Genomic DNA, 11,202 nt, shown 5'->3' with positions numbered 1-11,202 from the left:
TAGTGCTCAACAAATCAAAGTAGAAACATAACTGCATGATGAAGTTTCATATGGAAAAGTTGTGACAATGAAGCAACCATTCACATGGAAATGAACAGACCAGCTCAGTTTCCGTAGTGATCAGTCGGAAAACAATTCCCCGGAAATGCGCGCCTAAGCGTAACAGCAAGTTCAGGCCATTCAAGCCTCCTCCAGTGCTATATATACAAGGTGGAGGAGGGCCAGTTGAGCGCCAGAAGCACCAGCTGAAGCTCCAGTGCTATTCCCTGAATAAGCCATCCATCTCTCGTAAGCATCTCTTGTCCTCATAGTAATTCAGTATGCATGTGGCTGTCCACAATTACTGCAGTCTGATTTCACCCGCAATCTCTTTCCAAGTTTCAGATCTAAGAGTTCTGTATATCCGTTTAGTGATCTGATGATGACCAGAAGATTTGCCTCTTGATCAGGGTTTGAATCGAAGAATGGAGGGGAAGACGACGAGGGCGGCGGTTCTTGCCGCCAGCCTGCTCGTCCTGCTGCTGTCAGGCCAGCCGGCGCCAGTGTCCGGGTCCGTCATGTCAAGTACAAGGACAAGTACTGCAAGTGCTTCCGGAAGTGCTACACTCCCTGCAGGAACAACGACCACCAGCCTAGGCCGGTCTGCAAGATCAGATGCGGCGGCAAATGCATCTTCCACCACGGGGTGACCGCAACCTCGTCGGCGGTGACGGGACCTGCAGGGAGATCTGCCTCGCCTCCGTCGGCTGCAGCACGGACGCCGCCGCCGCGACCGCCGGCAATGGTGGTAAGAATTGAAGCAGCTGCTTATGTACTAGCATTGGGATGGCTAGCTTTTATCTCGAACAATCTCTGATCATCCTGCTTGTGCTTGAATCTTGCAGGCGCCATGGCTGCAGGGCTGACCGACGCCGACGTGGCGGCTTGCGTCGATGGCTGCACGGGCTACTACGGGAGGCTGAAGGCCAAGCGCGTCTAGGAACTGCTGATCGAGAGGTTGATGCCTGAACTGCGACGGCCAGTTTGATTAAATAAATAAATGTAATAGTGCGGCCTTCCTTTGAGATGTCTGGTTCTGAACCAGTTTGATATGCTTGTAATTGTTAGTTACTGAATATAAAATAACACGTCTTCTACGTGATCGATACTATTCAAGATCAGGAGCCAGATTCATTACAACATTGTTAAATTTTACATACGGAACGATTGTTAGATACGAGATGTTTTATGAATGATTTCAGATGGAACGATTTCTCGGCATCTGCGAGTGGAAACATTTTGATTTCATCAGGAGTGAAAAGGCTCAGAGCAAGCTTTTCCAAAAATAAAAAACCTCGAAACCAACCTTTTCAAGATTAGGAGCAGGATTCACATGCGGCATGCCAACCGAACTGAAAATGGGCATGCTTGTAAACAATGGTTAGACATGATGTCGTCTGTCTTTGAAAGACACAGACTCATGTGCCACTTCCTCTCTATCTCTAGGTAGAAACAAAACTACAGAATGGGATTCTGGGAAATTTGTGGCGACAAAGCAGAGTCGTCGTACGGAAACAAACAGCTCACCTCACTTTCCCCCAACTTATCTCTTCTCCTTTTCCTTTTTTTGAAAAAAAAGAACAATCAGTGAAAATGCGTCATCCTTTTAAAAAAAAGTGAAAATGCGTCACATGTATATGATCTCATCTACATTCTCTGCAGAACATATTTGCAGAAGAATCCCGGTGATTTTTTTTCAATGTTCCACGACCAGATCCGGCTTTTCATCGATCAGTTAGCACTTAGCAGAATGGAAGGAAATAAGAAGGTGTCAGCTCTTGCTGCCTACATGCTCATGGTCCTGCTGTCACAGGTGTCGCTGTCAGGTCAGGTGTGGCTAATGGTCAGCATGTAAGGTTTCGGCATGCAAGTGTTACAGAAACTGCACCCTGACTGCAAGTGCAGGAGCAGGAAGAAGAACCACACCCTGACTGCTACGCTGAACGTTAGTTCCATCTCTGAACCTTGTGCTTGCATCTTGCAAGGCCAACTGATAGATGCTGGATCAGTGAATCTCCAGCTTGTGTGGACAACTGCGTCAGTTACTTTGAGACTGTACGCCACCAAGCGTTTACTATATCATCTTGTCCTGGTATTAGTAGTATACTAGTATGGATGTTGTGTGCAGTTCACTTCAACCAAGCTTTCATGAACATTCTACTCTGATCTCTCCTTGCTGCTGCGTACAAACAAAACTGATGTCCCACTACTTCCTCTCTATTGCCTCAATAAGGTAGAAACACAACTCCATGATGAGATTTCATATGGAAAAGTTTTGACAATCAAGCAGCCATTCATAAGGAAATGAACAGACCAGCTCAATTTCCATAGTGATCTTTCGAAAAATAATTCTGCAGAAATGCGTGCGTAAGCGTGACGTGACATCATATTCCGGCCATTGAAGCACCTCCAGTGCTATATATACAGGGGGTGAGGAGGGGGGAGGGCTACTTGAGCACCAGAAGCACCAGCAGAAGCTCCAGTGCAATCCTCTGAAGAAACTGCTTAAAAAAACTCTGAAGAAGCCATCACTCGTAAGCTCCTCTCCTCTCATTCTCGTGTTTTATTCTCGTGTTTTGGGAAATTTGGAAGGAGCGTAATGTTAGAGTTTTTCAACGTAATTTCAAAAGCCTTGACCAACTACTCGGCAAAATCAAGGAGGAGACGCGATGTTGGATTTTAGCAGGAGCAAGGTACTTGAGCTCTATATGCTAAGTTGACGAATGATCACTTTCCCACCGTCCCTATGTAAATTTAGTATAAATTTTTCCTTTATACTTTGGCTTAGGTCTTGTGACTTTATTTTCTATTAATTAATACAATTCCGGCGATCTCTGCCGGGTATACAGTTTCAAAAAAAAAGAACGATGTAGCATCAGTATGCATATGGCTGTCCACAATTACAGTTCGATTTCATCCAATCTTTTTTTTTTCTAATCCAAGTGAGTTCTATCTGTTTGATGATCTGATGATCCGAGTTGCCTCTTGATCAGGGCCAGTGAGCGGATCGGGATGGAAGGGAAGATGAGGGCGGCGGTTCTTGCGGTCTGCCTGCTCGTCGTGCTGCTGTCCGGCCAGCTGCCGCGGGTGTCCGGCGAGCCGCCGGGCTACGACAAGTGCTACCGGGAGTGCTACGATCACTGCCAGACGACCCACAAGCCTACGTGGGCCTGCAGGATCAGATGCCACTCCATCTGCGACCGCCACCGCGAGGTGGCTGCTGCAGCCTCCGAGTTCGCCGGCGACGACAACGCCTGCAGGGAGATCTGCCTGGCCTCCGTCGGCGGCTCCGGCACGACTGCGACCGGCGGCGATGGTAAGACGCAGCTCCGCATCCTCAGGCCGCCTGTGTAGTACTGTAGTGTAGAATTGGACATGGGCGAATTGGCTTGCTTTTAGCTCGATCTGTGAATCTCTGATCATCTTTGTGCTTGCGCCTCGCTGGCTATGGCTGCAGGGCTCACCGACGCCGACGTCGCGGCTTGCGTGGATGGCTGCACCGGTTACTACAGGAAGCTGAACGCCAAGCACGTCTAGGATGCTGCGCTCGAGAGGTTGATGCCTCAACTCTGACGACCAGGATCTGCTGTGATGCCTTCCTGTTCCTGCTTGAAAAATAAATAAATGTAATAATGCCTTTGAGATGCCCGAACCAGCTTGATATGGTTGTAATCACTAATTAATCAGTAGTTACTGAATATACAATAAATTACCTACGTGATTGAGGCTCTCTGAATATACTGTACGTCCGATGCATGCTCTCTGCTAGAGGCTCTCTAGTTACTGGCGCCAGTTCTTTCATTCATATGTTCATCAGTGTGGAACAATCGGTGTCTGCCGTTGGCAGATTATTCCAAACTTCCAAGCGTGATGGTTTGATTTCTGCAGTCAACATGGGCAGGGCAAGCTTCTCCAATTTTCACTTTTTTTTCAGACCAGACTTTTCAATATGATCAGGATCGAGCCAGATTCATACAGGATCGGCTGCTGCGATGCCTTGCCTGACGTCATTACAGGATCCTTTTCCTTTTCGAGCAATGCCAATCTTTCTTCCTACTACTTGTCTTCCTCGAAACCTGCGCGCCGCCGCGGCCGTCCGCCGCCGCCATCACCGACCGGCCTTGCCTCCGGTGCTCCACGAACTGGAGGGCAGGCAGGTGGGACCGCCCGGGCAAAGGACAAGGCTGTGGGCCGCGAAAGCGAGTACACGCAGATATCATAGCTCGAAGGTACCGCGGAAAAAACGATTGGGCCATGTTTTCGGCCCACAATGGAATACAGCCCATTGGATTTAACTGCAGAGCAATGTTGTTCCGTTGGCCCAGAAGCTTGTCATCGTGCAATCTCCAAACCAATGGCAAGTATGCATGTAATATTTTCATTTATTTATGCGTATATCGTTTCATTATGACAACATTTTGTGAATCTATTAATGTTAAAGTTACGTGGTAAATAATACGTTCCCAGCTCGGATCGATCGACGTATTGTTAGCTCGTGTGGCGCGCCTGCATGCAATCCTTGGACTTTGTAAACATGTACCCTTTATATGCATGCGATGAGTTACTGTTACTTGCAGCAACACATCATTGACGACGTACGCCTGCACCTCAATGCTCCAGATGGATACCATCTTCTGTTTTCCAAGTTCTTCATGGGATGACTGCTAATGCTCAGCCTCAACCATCTGCTGGGTCCCTTGCCCTTGGTTTCTTCGGCCACCGACGGGACGTGTGCATGGGCTTGTGGACATCTCCTGGTAGAGTTCCAGCACCGAACATGCATGTCACTGAAGAAGCTGAGCAGCATTGAAACTGCGCTTGCTTGTAGCATTGGAACAGGAGGGCAGTGGCGGACGTTGCGTCTGTGGCCAAATAAGGAACCAAGGGAACAGCGGACGATCCCGACCTCTCCGCTGCCCTAATGCCATATGGCGGGAAGGAACGACGACGACAGGGCGGCAGCAGCCCCGGACAGACAGACGCAAGGGAGCTTCTTCGTTGTTCATGTTGGTGGGATGGCACCTCTGGAAGGAGCTTGCTCAACGGTCGGGCGTGGCAGAGCATCCTATTCCGGATCAAACAGGACACAGACCTTTGGATTGCAGCCGGCGCGCGTTTGTAGATTAGCTTGTCTATTTCGGAAGTAGTAGCCCGCATGAGGAAGAAGCTGGACATCTAGCTAGGTTGTCTATTGCCCTAATTCCCTTTCTTTTTCTTGGCCACACTTGCATGCAATGGAACATGGGCTCCTGGACATTTGGGGTTGTCTTGATTTTCCTGAACACGGGCTCCTGTAGCCATGCTCGGGACGAGCGAGCTGTTTTAGGAAGAAACGAGCAGCTCAGTCAGAGCAAGGTCTCGCGTCAAACAAGCCCACTTCACCTAAATGCTCATCCATTGGTTATTGTTATTGATAACATTTGACATAATTTTTTATTCCAATTTCCAACATGTATTACCAACATTGTACTTTGAGCACATTTATAGCACCTACAATACATACACAAGCAGATCACAGACAACCCCGTATAGTGAACCTCACCGCACTACACCAAACTGGATTTGCGTTAGCGGCGCAAGCATGTGTTCACGTGGCGTATCCGCGTATATATGCAAACGGAAACTTATTCAAATTCAGAATTTATATAATCTCTACTCCTAAAAAAACCAAAACCGAGATAAATTTTCGTAGGTCGTACGTCCGCTCACTTTCGTCCCGCGCTTAATTTCATTCCCACCGTTCGATGAAAAGCCCTCATCTGGTTGGTTCTCCTCGCTTCCCATCCTGCGCCGCCGCCCCTTGGCCTGCGCCCGCCTCCCATCCGACCAATCCATCCTGCGCCGCCCCCCCTCGCCCTGCGCCGCCCCTTGGCCTGCGCCCGCCTCCCATCCAACGACTCCCATCCTGCGCCCCTGCCCCTCGCCTTGCGCCGCCGCCCCTCGCCCTGCGCCGCCCCTCTGGCCCACGCCGACGATCCCTCGCGAACTCGCCCTGCGCGCCGCCGCCGCCATCTGGCACGGCGCCCCGCCTCCGCCTCCTTCGCGCAGCAGGGCGCGCGCCGCCCCTGCCTGGCCCTCACGCCACGAATGCCCGAGCAGCCACCGCCTGCAACTTGCGGTTATTACGTGGGGATTCGTTTTCATGGGTAGTTGCGGGTTTAGAGGCCAGCGGGTCGGGGCGGGTTGGGGTGTTGCATTTGCGGGTCGGGGCGGGTTAGAACACCCACGCCACCGCCGAACGGATCTATCCTACGGTCCTACCTCGTGCAGCGCCGCAGCAGCTCACGGAGATGGCTTTGCGGGCGCAAGAAGTAGCGCCACCGCCGCCGGCCATCGCCGCTCCTACCGCCGGCTGCCGCCGCTCTTGGGGGCACGCATATCTCACGCGGGGGGGGGGGGGGGTGCAGGTCTCACGGTGGGCACGCAGATCTCACAGGGGCGGGGCTCCACCAAGGAAGGCAGCGCTACCGCCGGCCACCGCCGCTCCCGCGCGACCACCTTCTCGACGACGAGGTAAACCTCCTCCAGTTTACCTCCTCCTCCTGTTGCTCCCTTCCCTTTTTTTTGTCACCGGCTCACCCCTTCCCCTTGAACAGGCTGCAGATCTGCGGGGAAGGCGCCACCGGCAAGCAGCCTAGGAGCAGCGGCAACGACGACGCCCTATCCGCGACTCTACGGAATTACTTCAATAAATTGCTGCGTCCACTGTGGGGCTGCTGTAAGTCGTCTTGGTCGATTTCCTTTTCCCTCTGCTTCCAGCCATTGCGGTTGATGTCTCCCGCTGCTATGCGTGCTTGCTGTGCCATCAACCTCCAGTTGAAGATGAGTTTAGCAAAGTTGAGTACATTGGTGAGTTTCTTGGAGTTTTTGAAGAAACTACCAGGACGTTCTCAGCTGATAGATACGCTACTTCCCACATGTTCCTGGATAATGTGCTTTGTATCCATCAAACTCTAAATAGTCCAGAATGGTACGAGGATGAGGTTATCGCAGATTTGGCAAAAGCAATGGAGAGGAAATTTGATAAGTATTGGAATGGAAATTACAATATGGTCCTTGTTATTTGCAGCATACTTGATCCAAGAACAAAAGTTGACTTCTTAGACTTCTTTTATGAGAAGGTGTGCAGGAACTTTATTGACATTGACTTGAGCAAAAATCAGGCTAAAGAGTGGCTTCGCCAGTATTTCAGGAAGTATGAAGAGGTTATTAGACAAAATGATACAAATGTAGTATCACAAACTGGTGCGTCTAGGAGCATGGTGAACCGTTCTCCAGTGCTAGTTCTTGGAAAAAGAAGACTAGAACAAGAATTTGCTGAATATAGGCATCAGAAGAGAGGGACTTGGATTGAAAAATCAGAACTTGATGCATATCTAGATGAACCACCAGTGAGAACAGATGAAAATTTTGAAATTCTGACTTGGTGGAAGACAAACTCCAACTAGTACCCTGTGCTGTCAGCGATGGCACGCGATTTCTTAGCAATTCCACTCAGCACCGTTTCTTCTGAATCAACATTCAGCTTGAGTGGTCGGATTCTTAGTGACAATCGAAGCTCAATGACACCAGAAACTCTTGAAGCTTTGGTCTGTTGCAAAGATTGACTGTACAAGTATCCCACCAATGAAGGTAATTTTTACTAGCTGAGGTTTCTGAGCTGAGCTGCATCCAAATTTTTTCTTTTGAACATATTAGTATGTTACTAAGATAGTTATATCTTTGCAACTTGTTACTGCATATACATGTACTGATGTCTCCAGTATGCCTCTTTGCATCTGCAGCCACCTGAGATAATGATGCCTCTTTGAGTTCGAAGAAGCTCAAATGACTCTTAAAGGTACCCAAACAATATCCTCTGTACTAACTCTTCGTATAGTTAGCAGTCTGCTACTTGTTTGTTACTCTGTCCATTTCTGTGATGACAGCATCTTAGAGCAACTCCAACCCAACTCCTACTTTAGATCTTAATCCTACTGTAGCATTGTTTGTATGCATCTTGCGACTTTTTTATCCATATTTTTCTCCATAGTCCAATACTCAGTGCCATAATTTGTTACACTATACAAGCTGTAAACATGTCATGTTAAATGCTCATGCACCACCACTTCGCACCAAGCTGTAAACATTTCCATGCTGTCTTAACATTTCTATACAAGCTGTATCTGTCTTAACACTACAGATACCAGTGCTCTTCATATTGTCTAATTTTCAGCTACTTTTTGCTTTTTTATTTGAACCCAAATGATGACGGGAATTAATCATGTGTCGGTCTTGTTTTTGAGCTCGGCGGTACAAATATCAATATATGACGTCAATAGTTTAACACAAGTTGGGAGTGTAGCAGTGTAGGCATACAGTTGAAAGTAATGAAATAGACATTTTACTAGGTGATTTTAACAAACTTTAACAAGGTGATTGATACAGCTACTGACTAAAAATTCAGAATGTTCTAATCATCTTACTTTTCTGCAATGCTCCCAATCTCCAATGCCATATCAATGGCATGTCTGATGACTTTACATCATTGTTAAGCTAGCATAGACATGACTACAATGATGTGTGATAACTATGGGAGGCATTTTACTAGGTGTTGTTTTTTTTTAAAAGATCTTGTATTTCGTGGTGAATTGATGCAAATGTCCCCTGTTTGATTATTACAGGATGCTGGAATGGATTGGATAATTCACCTTGATACTGAAGAAGTCAAAGAAACCAGGGCGAGCAGCTAGAAGACTAGGTTTTGATTGGACATGGCTTCTGAAGTGTCTATTATGTAGATCAAGAGACTTGTTTTTTTAACTGTAGCTTAAGACACTTATTTTTTTAGCTGTAGCTCTGGAAATGCTAGAGTTCTAGAATCCTTGAAGGTTCCAAATCTGCCTAATCAGGACTGATTAGCCGTTGCTAACAGCTACAACCTTCAAGGATCGTCTTGAAGCTGTAGCAGTAAATTAATGGCATGCAGCTGCGATGGGGCTGCCAAGCCATGGGTACCCATTTTTATGGGGCGAGGTGGGGGCAGGGTGATTAATTTATTTTTTTGGGTGGGGTTGGGGCAGGTGATTAATTTAGTACACTGCGGGTAGGGGTGGGTGAGGGGCGGGTACACCCCCCACTAGCAGGGCTATCTCTGCATCTAATCGGTTACTCATTTCCAAGTCAATTAGTCGACACGTCTGCCATTGTCGATAGCGCTAAGAGATCGAGGGGGGCTACTAGCCACCACCAGATATGAAGGGTGGCAACGGTGGTGGTGGCAGCTTCGCGTATGTGGTTGCCATCTGCTTGTTCGCCGTTCTTTTTGGATGCCAAGCATGGTCTGCACAATATGTATATATATACATATATATTATCTCGTTGTAAATTTTTTCAATCTAGATCAAATAAAATTCTACGTGTATTGTAATGTGCAATATTGACGGATAATTGAACATCAATTATATTTACAGGTCGTTCTTCTCAGCCGATCAAGCAGGTCATCAGGCACATCACAATGGGACTGTATCTAAATGCTAGTGATCAGGCCAACGGAGGTGGCGGCTACCACACCAAGATCGAATGCCCAACTGCGGCGGGAGGTGATCATAAGAGCAAAGAAGAAGCTGACGTTGATATTTTGCACCGTGAAATGTTACTGCCATGGGAACCATGACGTGTGCTAGCTACTGCTGCCAGCTGACCAGAGATTATTCCAGTGAAATGCCGGTATGTTACGACGAGTTGGGCGACTGCCAGGCCAACGTTACTGCCCCCTCTGCAACCCCAAATGCCCGCCTGCAACCGCGCCGGCTTCCTTGCATGATCACTAGTGATGTGTATATGACGTTAATTAAAACCATATCGTTGTGAAATAATAACACTCTGCTAATTCCGGCAAGCATGAGTTATGCGTCTTTGCCGCAGATATTTTCCCGCGCGGTTACATAGTTTTTGCATACTTAACATTCCTGTTCGAACCACGACCTAGTGAACCATTTCTGTCCAATTTTTCTAGCAATATCTGCGTTGGAAAGTATTGTGTTTTTTAGTAGTGTGTCCAGTCAAGATATAAGAAGATCATGTTTCCATTTTTTTAATTTTTGGACAGGGCTTAAGAAGTTTACCGAATTCGTTGGTAGTAGGAAACTTGGAAGGATCAATATATCCAAGAGAAAGGGGAAGGGGGTGATTGAATTAGTCTCTAAGAATTTTAACAAAAACTAACATGCTTCAGAAATTCACCCATGTTCCTAAGGTTGATGTGTGACTCCAAACGGAGCACAGTACTTCTTTGGTATTCCAAATTAAAAGCTCCTCCTTAATTGGAACTTCTCATTAAGAAAAAAAAACACCACCAAGCCTTAAGGCGGTGCTACTTGCTAAGAGCAACAAGCAAACAACATCATTTGACCTAATTTAGGCCGAAGAGATGTACCCAGTAATAACTCACTATATCTTTAATTAAGAAACATGAAAATCACTCTAGTGAAAAAATCTTGCCCTTATTTTCAGTGTGTAGCTATGAAATAAATGAACTAGAAAGAACAATGAGCTCAAAGAAATAAGATGGTGAAGTAAGGCCAATCTCAATGGGAGTTTCATAGAGATTTCATCAGCATTAATTTCTATGTCACATCGACGATTTTGCTGACAATGTCTTTATGAGGAGAGGGAGGATATAGTTTCATGAAATGAGAGAGGAGTTTCATCCGCATGAAACCCAACAGGTACAGTTAACTAGTTTGCAGTCTAAGTAACAGCGCAATGAAACTGTGCATTAAGACTACCCTAAGACCCAGCCCTTAAACGAACCACTAGAGTTTCACAATTTTTCTTTTCACAGGAAAAATAAGTTGTGGAGTTTCATGAAATGAGAGAGAAGTTTAATCCCCACAAAACCTAGCAGGTATAGTTACCTAGTTTGCAGTCTAGGTAACAATGCAATAAAACCGTGCATTGAGACTAGCATAAGACCCCGCCCTTAAACGAACCACTAGAGTTTCACATTTTTTTTGTTGTCACAAGAAAATAAGTTGAGAGACAAAAACCCAATCACAGGAACATCAGGCGATTAAAGTCCAAATGACTTCTCAACTAGCGGCTATTCTTGTAGGACATCACACGGTGTGTAGGAATCTTGAGACTAACACAAATTAACTTCAGCTAGAAACTACTCTAGGT

This window comes from Setaria viridis, chromosome 1 (assembly GCF_005286985.2).
Source record: "Setaria viridis chromosome 1, Setaria_viridis_v4.0, whole genome shotgun sequence".
Classification (NCBI taxonomy): Eukaryota; Viridiplantae; Streptophyta; class Magnoliopsida; order Poales; family Poaceae; genus Setaria; species Setaria viridis.
The sequence above is the reverse complement of the archived record's forward strand: the minus strand, read 5'-3'. Positions refer to the sequence as shown.